This window comes from Hemicordylus capensis, chromosome 2, assembly GCF_027244095.1.
Source record: "Hemicordylus capensis ecotype Gifberg chromosome 2, rHemCap1.1.pri, whole genome shotgun sequence".
Lineage (NCBI taxonomy): Eukaryota > Metazoa > Chordata > Lepidosauria > Squamata > Cordylidae > Hemicordylus > Hemicordylus capensis.
The window spans coordinates 406,287,905-406,303,282 of NC_069658.1; the positions used below are offsets into that span (position 1 = coordinate 406,287,905).

The 15,378-nt window shown below is 44.7% G+C and overlaps 1 protein-coding gene across 5 annotated transcripts in view; it reads left to right on the plus strand.

Moving 5' to 3' along the window:
- The window catches only part of SLC39A11 (solute carrier family 39 member 11), a 498,275-nt gene that overhangs the window by 295,688 nt on the left and 187,209 nt on the right, over window positions 1–15,378 (plus strand). The window lies entirely within an intron of this gene.

Consider the following 15,378-nt stretch of genomic DNA (forward strand, 5'->3'; position numbering starts at 1 on the left):
AAAGCTAGAAAATGCAGGAGAACCAGAGTCCAACACAGAATCATTATGGGTGACAATATGAGCACTGAAAGGAACTATGTTACTAGGCACATGCTATTGCCTTTGGGATCAAAACACTGTGAGTGGCCTGGAGTTGAAGAACATAGGAACATAGGCAGCTGCCATATACCGAGTTAGACGATTGGTCCATCTAGCTTAGTATTGTCTACACTGACTGGCATCCACATGGCATCTACCCAAGAGTTCTGAAGGAATGCAAATGTGAAATTGCCGATCTCCTAGCAAAAATATCTAACTTGTCCCTACAATTAGGCTCTTTACCAGAGGACTAGAAAATAGCTGATGTAACTCTGATTTTCAAAAAGGGATCCGGGGAGATCTGGGAAACTTTAACTTGTTCATAAGTGGTCTAAAAGTTGGGGTAAGCAGCGAAGTGGCCAAATTTGGACATGACACTAACCAACTTAGGGTAGTGAAATCCAAAACGGATTGTGAGGAGCCAAAGGGTTCTCTCCAAACAGGGTGAGTGGGCAACAAAGTGGCAAATGTGGTTTAGTGTAAGCAAATATAAAGTGATGCACATTGGGGCAAAAAACCACAACCAACTTCACATATACGCTGATGCAGTCTGAACTGTCAGTGACTTGCCAGGAGAGGGATCTTGGGGTTGTGTTAGACAACTCATTGAAAGTGTCAACTCAGTGCATGGCAGCTGTGAAAAAGGCTAATTCCATGTTAGGGGGCTGAAAATAGAAATGCTAATATTATAATGCCCTTATACAAACCTATGGTGCAGCCACATTAATTGAATTTTAAGCTTGTGGTTGTGATTGTCTGGGGAAACTGCCTGCTTTATAACCATGCACTGGATCCCAAGAGGGGCATGGCAGCACCCCCTTGTAATACAGTGACGCAGGCAAATATGTTAATAGCTGCAAAACAGAGCAAATGTATAAAAAGGTTGCTTTATAATATGTACTATTACATTGCTTTTTCTAACAGACTTGTTTAAATACCCTAAAGCAGAAGGATCTCTGCATGGAGCTGTTGCATTGTGTGATTTACAAATTGATAAAAACAGTTTTGCCTCAAGCAGAAATGAAATATTTCTTCATTTAATTTTAAAACAAACCTACCTTGACATATTCCTTTACTTGATGAAGTCACTAAAAATGTTTTTTTAAAAAAACTTTAACTCTCTTGAAATGCAGTCTGATTCCAAGTTTAGTAGTTTGACTGTTCTAATAATTAAGATGAATTGCTTCCCATCTGTTGTTGCTTTTCTTGAGTTTTCAGAGCCAACCATAATATTCTTGCTAAATATCAGCAACCAATGAGATTAGTGTTCCAGATTTGCAAGTCTGGAAGAAACTGAAACCAGCAGTAAAAGGTAAAGGAAACAAAGTTCCATGAAATATATGAAGGGCTGAATATATGTTCAAGCCAAATATACATAACCCTCAATTTTGCAACTATTTTTAAAAATGCAGTAAGCTGCTCTACAACAGTGAGGCTGTTCACCTGCTCAGTCAAGAACAGGCTGTGCATGTGAACCACCCCAAAGTGAGCAGCTCCTAGAGGTGACATGGTGGCAAACCCACTTAGGGAGCCCACCGCTTAGCCTGGGTTAAGGGTGCTAAGTGCTTGTTGTCGGCTCCACGAGGCACAGACACAGGAGCAGGCTCCCGGTCAGTGCTAGGGAGATCCCCACAAGTCAGTCAGTTCTTTTATTGCAGCCGTAGGCCAAACGGAAACAAAAGTGACAACCATTCAGAATTACAGTAAATAGAGTAAATATAATGATACATACACAGATAAACTCAAACTATCATAAAATCAAACCTATAAAAGACCGTGGCGGGATGTCTGTCTCATTGCCCCATAAATAAATTTGGCTACCACTTTGATGACTTCATCATTAGTATCAGCCAAGCAGTGAGGAGAGCTGGTCTTGTGATAGCAAGCATGACTTGTCCCCTTAGCTAAGCAGGGTCCACCCTGGTTGCATTTGAATGGGAGACTAGAAGTGTGAGCACTGTGGTATATTCCCCTCGGGGGATGGAGAAGAGCAGAAGGTTCCAAGTTCCCTCCCGGGCATCTCCACGATAGGGCTGAGAGAGATTCCTGCCTGCAACCTTGGAGAAGCCGCTGCCTGTGTGTGAAGACAATACTGAGCTAGATAGACCAATGGTCTGACTCAGTATATGGCAGCTTCCTATGTTCCTATGTTCCAGTAGTTAAGATAGAAGGAAGCAGGCCTACCAGGGAATTGCTCTAATAATGGATACAGTAATTCACTCCTAGAATCACGATAAAGGGAGCAGTATAGGAGAATATGAGTGACTCTTTCTAGGCTACCCTCCCCACATGGACATAATCCCGAAACAGGAGGTTCTTTAGAGGACCTCCTTTGGAGCAAAGCTGAAGGTAGTACATTCAACCTAGCCCTAGCAAAGGCTGACCTAAATTTAGCAAAATGAAGAGTGGTTAGATATCTAGCAGCCTGGTTCCCAGCTGGAAGAGAAATACCAAGTTATAAAGGGGAACAACATTTATTTCCAAGGTCAGCTAGGTGTTGGTACTCAATGTCCTTTAGGCACTGAATGACAACAGCCTTTGCCTTTGTAAATCCTAGGGGAAAAATGTAAGAGGGAGAAAGCCCCATGCCCAACATTTTATTGGTGACAACGGAAAACCATGGGTTAGGGAAGGTGTCTCTCCACATATATTGGACATATAAAGGTTGCTGAGGGTCCAAACAGAGTTTAAGCCAGCGTGTCAATGAGGCCTCCCAAGCTAAACAGGAGATCGTATAGGAACTGGTCTCCAAACATAATGTAGCATAAGAGACACATTTGGGGACTCTAAAAATAGTTCTAAGGAATCTAGACTGGATTGATTCGTTATCCAAATAGACCCCTTGGAGAGATCCCCATAATGCACCGCGCACTTGCGTGGTGCAGAATGGGATTTTCAGGGGGCTGGGACAATGCGTCCTGGCCCCAAACCTCCAAGTGGCAGGGGTGTGAGTGTGTATGTGTGTGAAAGTGAGAGAGAGAGAGAGAGAGAGAGAGAGAGTGCACCTCCGTCCGTGCATGCATGCTTGACTCTTCCTCCCGCTCCTTGCTACTTAAACTTCCTTTTAGCCCTTTCTCACCAGCGGGGGTTTCAGTTGTGTGTTTGTAGTGATAGAGAGAAAAATGTCAGGGGGAGAAGCAGCAGACAAAGGCAGGTTTAAGCATCTCTTTTCCTGTCTGCCGCTTTTTCAATACTGCCTTGACCTGCTTCTGTCTCAAAAGCCTACTCCCCATGGTCTGAAGTCTCATTTTTAAGAGAGATGATGTAAAATTGAAGGATTTATAGAATCTGTTAATGAGTTTTGCTTCTCAGAAAATCCATTAATAGCATTACTATTAGGCAGTTAGACTGTCCTGTGAGTCAGCCAAGCAGAAGGCTGCTTTCCCTGTCCTTTAGCTGGAGACCAGCAGAAGACTCGACAGCCAAGTTCAAGCACTTGCCTGAGTGTGAAAGGCTCAGTACTCAGTCTCCATCCTGATGTAAGCCTCTGAGTCTGGTGTTGTCAGAGGGAGCTTTTTATTTCCCCTCAGGCTTCAGTTAATTATGACCCTGTGTCAGGCCTTGTCTGGTTCCGTTCCAGACTATAGCTGGGGGTGAGGGCCTGGCTGTGGAGCAGGCAGACAAGGGCCAAAGGACCAGAGGCAGCAGATGTGTCTGATATGGGCTGGGGTCAAGTCCCAGGTCTGGTAGACAAGGATCAGAAGGGCTAGAGGCAGAAGATGTAGTCAGGGCCTAGCTGGGGTGGAGTGCCAAGTAAGACAAGCAGAGGCTGAGCAGCATGAAGCAAGTCTGTGCTGTTTCTCTGCTGAGTGAAGAACCAAGTGAAGAACCAAGTCTGGTTCTGGGACAACTGGGCTAGTGAGCCCTCTCTATTGGTTTGTTAAGTGCTTTTGTTGCCACCTGCCAAGGCACAAAGTGAGGCACCACTGCTAATGCCTTTGGGGAGCCAATCCCCAACCCTGAACATTTTTGTAGCAGGGCTCATTTCCCCAGCACCCTGGAAAAAGCGAAATATATATTTGGCGCGTATTTTCAGGTCAGCACTACTTTCTCCTTGAAATAGCTGGTCGATAGGCAGATATGCAGGTAGTGTCGCTTTCCTGGCCTAGAGAAGCAACGATAGGGTTACGCACGTGCTGAGTTTCTGCTTAATACACAGATACAGGGGAAAGGGGGTAGTCCAGTCAACGAAGAAAAATGTTGTTTACAACCTACTGTGGAAGCATAATCTGCTTTTCGGAACTCAGGAACCGCACGTGAATCGGGGAGCAGCTTATTTGAAAAGGTGTATCTTGGTTTCTAACTGCTAAAGGTCACTAGCGCTGGAACTGGACATTGTAATTGGAACTCATCCCTTTCACAGAACTGTCAAGACACAGGTCTTTAAATTGAGGTAGAGGAGTGGGTGTAGCTTTTGCAACTTGAAGCCGCGCGTTGCTCTGTCAGCTGGGCAGCAGTAAAGTATTTTTATTGTCACTCAAGGAGAAAAAATTGAGAGACCTTTTGTAAAAGGAAAACAAAGGGGCCTCCCCCACCCTCAGCATTAGGTTAATGGCAGTAAGCTCACTGTTGCTGGAGAAAGAGGCTGCCTAACCTTTTTATGTTCCTATAGAGCACAAAGCTGCCTTCAGACAATTGTAGAGGTCCCAGAAATTATCTCCTGTTCCTTAAAGGTCATGGCATTATGCACTGCTTTTCCATAATGTTGCTAGTGCCATGAGAGAGCAGCACTTGCAGAGGTTGTACTGTAGATCACCAAGTGGCCAATGCTTTATCCTGCACTCCATAATACCCAGATTATGAATTTCCCTTATTTACATTGTCTTGTAGCCACGTTCATACACTGAAAGTTTCTGCACTTTTGGAGGTGGAATGAAGGTAATCAAAATTGGAAGTGACAAGAAAGGCCTTTAAGTCACACGCCTGGGCAAAGAGCTTGAATCTTGTCCCAAACTGATCTGAAGTGCAAACACTTGCAGAACCCTCACACATGTGAACCAAACCACAAACTACAGGGCCTCTAAAGAGTTACTAGACAGGACATTGACTCATGCAGGTGGATGTTTCGGACTTTTTTACTTCCCCCATTTTAAAATCTAGGGGGCAAAGCTCTACATTTAGTGATGAGGTTGTCTTGGTTGAAGAATGCTATGCCTTGTATTGCTGATTGCTATGGAGTTGCATTCGGGCAAAGTACTGGGGGGAGTACTGGGTCTACTGCTTGGGGGAACTCCAGCATGAGCAAACAGCTCAGTATGCTACAGATTAGGCTTTATGTGACTTGCTGGGAATGGTGACCATGGGGAAGGCAGGGTTACATTTAATGCAACCTTCTTCCACTTCATTTACCAATGGTTTTCCTTGGAGACTTCTATTGTTGACCAGTGGTGGCACCTGAAAAAAATGGGGGGCACAGAAGGGGCACAGTGCATTTCTGAGTGGGCAAGCTGTGTCTCACATGTTAGATTTCTGAAAGAGAAATGGGGGGCTGCTTTTCTGAGGGGGTGCCCGCCACCCTTGTCACCCTATAGTGTGCATGTTACACCAACAGGCTACTCTTATATTCTCTGAGGTGTGACATAGACCATGTTGACATCACCTCTCAACCTGATCCCTCTACCATCAGGTAGCTAATTTCCTTGCAAATGTAGGCAGCCGTTCTGGGAAGCTGCAAATTCTAATTAACACCAGGTTTGAAATGCCTGTAGGAAATTGGAAATGACATGCAGTTCCTGTTAGTTGAGCACTAGGCGAGCTCCAGTGACAGGCAACTGGCCAAGTTGTCTTCCCAGATGACTAGCCAAAGTTAGTCATATGCATCTCCCTGATTGCCTCTTTGCCCAGCTTCTGCTTTTATCATTTATCTTCTCTTGACTTTTGACTCTTTGAATAACATTGTTCCAACTGTTTGGATAGCAAATGTGAACATTTGTGCTGGAGTTTTTGATTCCGTCATTTTCAGACACTGTAAAACTGGTTCAGATTAGCTAACCCTGCAGTAAATGTGGCACTGCTTTGACTTGTGTTCATGCCATAGCAAAACATTTGCTCCTTGATAAACACACAACAGGAGCACCTTGATTGTCCTTGGGGTGGGGGGAGAACTTATTAAGTGATGCTGAAATACAAAATACTAAGTGACTGAATACAAAGTGACACTGACATAAATGGAGCTTAATCTCCAAGTTAATATCATGTCATAAGGATCTACACAAACAGCAGAAAGAGGTGGACTCTGCCACTTCAGACTGTGGGTAAGGGGTGCCGTTTCTGAATAGTCTCCCTGTTTAGTTTAGTTTTTGAATAAGCCTCCCTGTACATAACACATTGGAGAGAAAGGCCCTAGCCCAGCCTGCATCTTGTTGTGCTCATGTTCTGTCTGCAAGACGTTTTCTTTTTATGCAGGATTTCATTGTAAAATGTGACCATCTGATGAAGTCAAAATTGCTGCAGTCCATTCTACTACCCGTTCTACTCTGCCATCTCATTCTCTCCTTGTTCTGCTGTTTGTGTACACCAGGCCGTATAGCATGATATTAACTTGGCGATTAAGCTCCATTTATTTCGGTATCACTTAGTAAGTATCCTTAGGCAGGCTGCAGTCTTGGGCTCCTTTCACAAACAATACCTGTGTGTTGTGTGCTTAAAAGACTATGCTTCTCAGCAGGCTCGGACTGACCCACAGGGCAACAGGGCATATACCCAGTGCGCTCCTCCCACGGGGTGCTCCTGCGCCCTGACTCACACCCTAATTACCCATTCTGCTCAAAACTCGGTGCCCTCCCCACCTACATTCCACCACCCTCTCAGTGTCCACAGTCCGACCCTGCCTCTCAGCACCTGTCCTCCCCTCCCCTTGAAATGTGAATGTTAATCTCCTGCTTTGCAAAAAGAGAGACTGGGGACCCGAGTAGATTACGAACTGCTTGGATTACAGAGAATCTTTAGTTTTGATCTGGCACCAAATCCATTACTAGCACTGCAATAACAGGTGATTTGCTAATGGGGGCATTTGTGATTCTGTTTCTTGTCTGCTCCCCCCCCCGTTTTCTAAAAAAATGCTTAAGGTATTAGTACTTCCTGTTTTTATGAAGCCTAGTTACTGGGGAGAGTGATTGAAACTCCTGGCAAAGAGTTGTCCTTTCATTTCAGGTAATGCTGCTTATAGCTAGATAATATGTGGGAAAGATAACAGAGTGAAATGATGTGTCTTCGGTGCCTGGTTCATGTTTACTGGCTCCAGCGTCAAGGCAAAGCCTTGCTCATTTTCTCTGAAGCGGGAGCAAATGAAGAGAATAAATTGATATTGCTGGTAGATGCCAAATGTTGGAGTAAGACTGGATAATTCATTTTCTTAGATGCCATTTTTAGTGGAACATTAATTATGCATTTAATCAGAGCCTGCTTATTCTGGCTAATCTTTGTACTTTGGCTGGTGGTTATGGTGGGGAACTGAAATGAATTAAAATGTTACAGGTTTGCCACAAATAACAATCAGAGAGGTGTAAATGTGAAGTCTAAATAGTTTTGAAATCCCGATTTAAGCATAACGAAGGGGGGATTGCATACCATGGTATTTTTAAAGGGGTGGGGGTCCCTCACAGCTTCTGGTTCTGTTGACAGCAGCTGACATCCTTGATTAACAGTGTGAGTGCACTCCTAACATAGGAACATAGGAAGCTGCCATATACTGAGTCAGACCATTGGTCTATCTAGCTCAGTATTGTCTACACAGACTGGCAGCGGCTTCTCCAAGGCTGCAGGCAGGAATCTCTCTCAGCCCTATCTTGGAGATGCTTCCAGGGAGGGAATTTTGAAACCTTCTGTTCTTCCCAGAGCGGCTTCATCCCCTGAGGGGAATATCTTGCAGTGCTCACACATCAAGTCTCCCATTCAGATGCAACCAGGGCAGACCCTGCTTAGCTATGGGGACAAGTCATGCTTGCTACCACAAGACCAGCTCTCCTCTCCAACATCAGTGCCCACACAGTGCTAGCCCCTGTGCTGATTTGTCATACTTGTGAAACATGGACAGCCTTCTTGCACTCTTGTGCAAGAATGCAAGTACGTTTCAGAGCTTGCTCACACTCCGGAAGTGCTCTGTTACACTAGAAACCCATTGCTTGAACCTCAGGAATATGCTTCTTCTCTAACATTGCACTTCCAGATCACATGTGAATGTGACTTCATAAATGTGGCAGACCTGCATGGGGGCTAGCACTGCATGGGCATTGATGTTCAGAGCACCATGCTTGGTTAGGATATGAGGTACAATTTTTACTTGTCTTTGCAGTATCAGTTAAAAATACAACAACCCAGCTGCACATTGAATGGCATGTATGACAGGTAGCCTGCACAGTCCATGGTTGTATTGAGGAGAGGAAGGAGAGGCAGAGGAACAACATTAATGATTCATCAGATCAGTGTGATGCCAATGCACTGCATTCACAAATAAGTGCTTGAAATGGGCTGCATTAGTTGTTATCACCTGGAATTGTGATGATGTTATGGTAGTATTGCAGGGAGATGCACCCATGCAACTGTTCATGGTTCTTTCATGTACCGCTTAAAAGCTTGTGACATCGCTTAAATAGCAATAACAAGCTACAATAAATTGTAGCTGGGAGTCATGGGAGTTGTAGTTCAGCAACGTTTGGAGTACCACAGGTTGGGAAGTACCACAGGTTACCCCTGTTCTAAACTCTAGTCCAGGATTCTGGTGGGTCAGATGTTACTGATAAAAGCTTACATTATGGTTATGCTGTTGGAGGGCTAACTCTTGAGTGTCTTGTTCCACAGACCCATGACCTGCACTCACAATTGCAGGCTAATTAGTAGGGATGTGTGCATGAACCGCAGTTCAAGCACAGTTTGGGAAAACAGTTGGAAGCTTTTAAAAAGAGGAGAGCAGGTCCTTACCTGCTCTCCACCACCCCATGCATCTTCCTGCTGGGGCAGTACATGTTCCAAGAATCCCCGCGCAGCTCCAGCATGCACATGATGTCCGCACATGTGTGGCGCCAGCATGCACGTGGCTTCTGCGCATACACAGGTGCCAACCCGTGCTGACCACACAAATGGGGCTCACACATGCATGGATTCCATTTGTGTGTTGGTGCCATGTGGGGATTCTTGGGACGTGCACCATCTCAGCAGGAAGCTTCATGGGGTGGCGGAGAGCAGGTAAGGACCTCCTCTCCTCTTTCTTCAAGCTCCTGAACTGTGCTCAAACCATGGTTCATGCACATCCCTACTGATTAGCCATGTATTCTTAGGCCCCTATTGTGCAAGGCATTGATGTAATACCTGCTTTTAAGCAATCGGACAGTTGTGAGGATTCTTGTCATTGATTGTTGCTGTTTACCAAGTGCCTGAGGTTATAGGTTAATTTCAGCATCCACTTACCTGAAGGTACATGCATTTTAGACTATGGGCAGTTGTATTGGTTGCTTACACATGATTGGGAGGGGGTGGTTTGGGGTTTGGAAGAGACCACTGTGCAAATGAACAGAGCCTCCATTGGGCTCTGCAATCCTTTCTCCTAGATGAGTGCCGCAGCAGTGAGTCCACCCAAGAATCAGGAGAGCCTTCCCAAAATGTGCCATGCTGCACGGAGATGGGAAAACTTTATTACATGGCAGAGCCTCCCTCTGGCCACAAGGGGGAAGGAAGTGGGGCAAGCCCTGTTCAAGCTGTTTCAAGTGATCATAGAGAGGGCTGTGCAGAGTGGCACATTCATAGATCACAGCCCCTCCAGCCACAGCGCTCTTTAAAAATACATGTTGGCTGGCTGCAAGGACCAGCAAATGTAATGGAAAGCAGACACACGATCAACAAACCCAGGTACCAGGGACCCTGCTCTGCACTAACTTGGGTTAAGACCCAGGGTTAGAAGCAGGGTTACTCAGATTCAGACTACCAGGGCTTGGGGGTGTGTGTGTGCTTTCCTCTGGTTCACACAAGCATGCAAGCCTGGATTAGAGGTAGATATCACAGGTTTATATCCTTGTGGGAAGAGGTTTCTTGTTTTGTTTTGGAATCACAGAAATAGGTACTAGGTTCTGAGAAAATTCAGTACTATAATCTTGAGAAACCCTCTCCCAAACCTGTGTAAGGTTATTCACACATGCAGCCTAACCCAGGCTAGGGCAGCTCAGCCTGGGCTGTGCTGCATGTGTGAAGCACCGGGCTCAAGCCTGATCCTGGCACTGCCCCCACACCAAGCCCAAGTTTTTAACCGGGCATTTAGCTTAGGTTAAGTGAATCCCGGCTGGCGATCATCTGGGCAGCTACTGCCGACTTAAAAATCCCACCCCCCCAGCCCGTCACCATTCCTGGCAGTGAGCCAAGGGGAAAGAGTGGCTGTGCTGAGCGTGGCGGCTGTTCTAATGAAGTCAGCTACCACACTTGTGCCCCGGGACACCCTGGAATGCCAGAGGTGGGGGAGTCCTCCCAATCGCCGTGTCTCCCTCTGCCATACCACTGCTTGTGTGGGCACGTGGTGTGGCGCAGGGGAGGATGGCAGGCGAGGTCCTGCTTTCCCCACAGCCCTCCCCACTCTCCAGCAAGGTTGTATGAAAGACCTCATTATCTGTGAAAATGGTGACTGTGAAACTGCTAAAGTGGCTATTTTTGCAATTGCTGCTGCAAAAATGCCATCAAAGATATGTGCATAGCAAGATCGTTGACTGTTGCCATGAAAAATTATGGTGTTGGCTTTCTGTGCTTTTATTTTATTGAATCGTAACAGCAACCTAGTATACATTAGTTGTTATAACTAATAATCTTAAGCGTGATTGATTTTTATGTTGTGAAGAGAGGAGGTCAGCTTGAGTGCGGAAGGAAAATTTAAAGGTGTGTTGAAGGGCCTGGGTGATAAATAGAGCTGATATAAATAACAATTTTGGTTTGTTAATCAAATTTGAAGTTCCGTTTCTCGAATGGATTTTCAAATCAAATACATTAGAATGCTCACAAAAACTTCAGTTTCATGTTGACTTGGCTCAGTTGACTTGGCTCAGTCTGTAACAGTACTGAAAAATTGTCTTTGATTTCTTTAGGCTTCTGTGTTGGTTAATTAAAGTTATGGGTTGTACTTTGGCTCTTTGTTTCTGCACTCTTAGCAGTTTTTGACGTCACATTTTCAAATGTAGCTCTGCAGCCATGGAAGCTAGACATTACAAAGCCTGCTACTGCAGCACATGCCGCTCAGCAATGCTTTAGGATCAGCTTGTTGTCCATTCATCATTTCGCATCCGCACTTGAGCAATGAAAAACTAGCCCTGCTATTGGCATGAAAAGCAGGGCTTTTCAGGCCCAATGCAGCAACTCCCAAATACAGCAACTCGCTCTACTTGTGGAAAGGGGTGTGTGGCTGCTGAGTGCTCTGCAGGCTTGGATGGTTGCGGTATATATTGAAATTAATGTTTTGGATAGCTTAGAATGTGTTTAACAGCATGATCGAGGTAAGTTCCCAGCCCTGCCACAAACCTTAGGAGGAGCCCACACACACATGTGTGTGTGGAGTGGGGAGCCTACACTTTGCTGAGGGTCCCCTCAGACTTCAAGCTGGTCCTGAGTGGGATCCTTAACCCCTTCCCTCCTTAATGGGATGTAGCAACAGTCTTTGGCAGAGTTCTCCTCTGCTCGCACCCCAACTATTCACTCCCACTTGCTTGTGTCTTACCTCATGTGGGAGGCCTCTGTTAAAGCCTCTGTTACAGTTCGCAGTGGAAATGAGGGCATGAAGAGCCCTTTGCCTTTGTCCCAGTTTGTATGGGTTGGTCCTTATCAGGGGTTATGCTTGGGGCCAGATAGGAAAACCCGGGGCCAGAGTAAGCCATTACCAAATGCTTATCCCTACTATAGAGAGAACAAAGCAAGGTTTTTTTTAATTTATAGGATAGATTATTTGAATTTGGACGTCACTCTCTTTGTTAATGACAAAGCAAAAAGGACAAGCAACAAGACAAAATCAACAAGGACAAAAAAAAGCCTTTACTCCTTTAACTTCTAAATAGGTTTTGCACTTTATAGGCCAAGTATTCAGCAGTTCCTCACCCACTACAAATTGTGGTGCGCTCAGTTAGGGGGATGGTGGGTGCCCAGCAGTGGCTCCTGCTATTTAGACCCTAGATTCTGAAGCCTTCTGGGCAGCTGCTTGAGCCTCTCCACATCCGTTTGTGTGATCCAATACTAAATTGCCATGCTTTCATCTGTAGAGCTGCCTCTGAATATAGGACGCTCCAGCTGATTGGGGACTACAGGTGGCCCTTGTTATCCATGGTCCCAGCAACCTCAGTTTAATGTATCCACAGTTGGGTCATGGATACCCAACTTCATTATACGTGGGTTTTTTTAAGGGTTAAAATCCACCTATCCACAGTTCCTGGATGGCCAGAAATGACCTCTGGCCTCCTTGAGTTACAGGTCAACTGTGTTCATAGTGGTACCACTATCCGTGGTTCTGCGTATCCATGGTCACCTAATTCCCACCCAACTTCATTATCTGTGGATACAAAAGGCTTAAACGCTATGGATCCGCAGTTTCAGGATGGCCAGAAATTACTTCGAAGGTCACTTCCAGCTACCATTTTGTGAAGAGGAGCCATTTTGTGGCTCATTTGGTTTTTAAAAATCATTTCCCCCTGTGATTTTTCATGGTAAATGGGGACTTTGGGACTTCGGGTGTGTGTGTGCATTCCTGGACAGCTGGAGACTGTGGAGCACGGTGGGGCACTTAATTTTGCCCCACTTTTTGTGCTCTTTTTTGCCCATTTTCCAGCCTCCAGGAACTTAACCCCCTTCTTATAGCCACAATTCCCTGATATCCACAGTTCGTTATACACAGTTGTAGCAGAGAACAGAACCCCTGTGGATAAGAGGGTTTGCCTGTACTCATGTGCCATTCCAACCGTTGAGAATAGTACACAGACTGTTTGCAAATACATATATAAAGGGGAAGGAGCAGAATCCTGGCTTTAAAGCTTCACCATTGTTTAGCCCAGAATATTGCAATGATCTGAGCAGCCTGGGATATTGGCAGGAAACAAGTATCTCCCCTCTATTCTAAGTTTGTTGATGCTAGTTTCTGTTTTACACTTTTCCCAAAGATTTTTTGAAGTTAACTTCTTAGTGCTTTGCATTATTTTACTTATTTCCTTTGTTTATAGATTACCTTTTAGTTGTAACAGTTCCCAAGGTAGTTTACAATTAAAAAAGATTAAAATAATTCACAGTGGAAACAATTCAAGTATGAAAATAAGATCCAAAAATGAATTGGATATTATTCAGATATTCAGAATAAACAAAACAAAATTAAGCACCATCCTTGCTTAATCTAATAGCTGAAGATAACTGAGACAGATGAGGAGAGACTGCCTGCTGATCTCAATGCTTGGAGTGAGGGAGCTCATACGGGAGAATACGTTCCCCGAGATACTCAGACCCAGACCGTTTAGGGGTTTAAAGACTGGCAGTTTGAATCTGGCTTGGAAATAAAGTCAATGAAGATATTTTGAATCAGATATTATATGTTTGATATTTTAGAGCCATTGGCAGATGAATTAAAACTTGAAGTTTCTGGACCATATGCAAGGACAGGCCCATATAAACCACATCATAGCAATCTGATCTAAAAGCAACCAAAGCTGATTGAAGTTAGCAAAGACATTATCAAAGCTTGACAGATCTTTGCCAGTAGTAGACACAGCTCTCATAAACATAGAAGTTGATAAAACAACAACACCTCAGACTCTAGCTGTTGTCTGGGCATTCAGGAGCAGTGCTTGGGTCTAAGAGTACTCTCAGACCCTGAATCTGATATCTAGGCAGATTGCTGGGAGTGGGGAGTATGCCCCCTTCAAGGCCAGGTATTTCCTTAACCAACTTGTGTGAACTGAGTCTCCAATCATCATCAGCAGCAGCAGCAGCATCATCAATACAGATATATCTGGATTGTATTTCGCTGTCATTAATTTCACCATTGACTTCAAGCACTTATTAGGAGAGATCTCCTCCCATTCAGATCTTATGATAGGGAAAATTAGGACATGGGGCACTTTACTGATGGTACTACACTACGAATCTCTGAGCAATTTCGTTGAATGGTTCCATGTAAAGTTAAAGGGAATGGGAGACAATATTTGAACTGCAGGATAATTCCCATGGGGAGAAAAAATAGTTTGTCAGCATTGCCATCTGCTAAGTGGGCAAATGGACATTTTTTTAAGTGGTTGCTCTTATTTTTAGCAGCTGTCCCTATCCAACACCAGTACAGCCTTTCTCCAGTGGATGTTCCTGATGTATCACTTATCTGTCTTTTTGTGTTGTGAGCCCTTTGGAGACAGGGGTGGAGATGAAATTAAGCCAAGTGGTGTAATCAACACAGACTGCCACTAGGGGCCCACTCCCAAATTTGACTTAAATTGGATAATTTTCCCATAGGGATCAGTGGGAAACTAAAAATATTAAAAACTCCAGAATGGCTGGGCAGAAAGTTCTCAAAATTCATATAAAGGTAGCACATGATGGTAGCATTTTTTAAATTAAAAATATCCAAAAAATTAAAAACATAATTGCTTTAGGTGCCTGCCCCAGCGAAACATAATCCCCGAGCCCAGGTTAAAGGCTTGCTTAAGCTTTTAACCCCAGCTAAAGGCCGGGTAAAAAAGCTGAGCTAGGCAGTGCTGTCCACCAGGATTGGACCCGATCCCACCAGTTCTCATGCACATCCTAACCCAGGCTGGGCTCCCTTCAGCTGGGTTAGGGTACGCATGAGAACAGCCTCTTAATGTTACTATCATGTGGTACCACCATATGGATATTGAGAACATTCTGCCCAGCCATTCTGGATTTATAACTTTGGGTGCAAAAATGGGGGTGCTCCTTTGATATGAAGGCAAGGGATAGTTTTCTCCAAATTTATGCTTGACTGTTGGTCAGTGTGAAGGCTTCTTTTCCAGTACTTTCTGTAACTTTCTGACATAAAACAATGCAATGACACTTTTTAACAGTTTTTTTAAAAAAATCAAAGTCAACGAGTGAACTAATCTCCTTGAAAGTCTGCACATTTTATGCTATCATCATGTAGGAACACCATGTGAATTTTCAGAGCTTTTGGCTCCCCGCCCCCACTTTAATGGCGATTGCTCCATTAACCTTGTTTAAGGGGAGGGGGATTTAATGTGGCTAGCTGCCGAGAGCTGCATGGCTCCTGTTGCAGCACACGATCGCCCAAAAGTGGGCTGGGCTCCCTTAGCCCGCTTTTGGCCAAAAGTGGGAATAGCCTCAGAGTTTTTC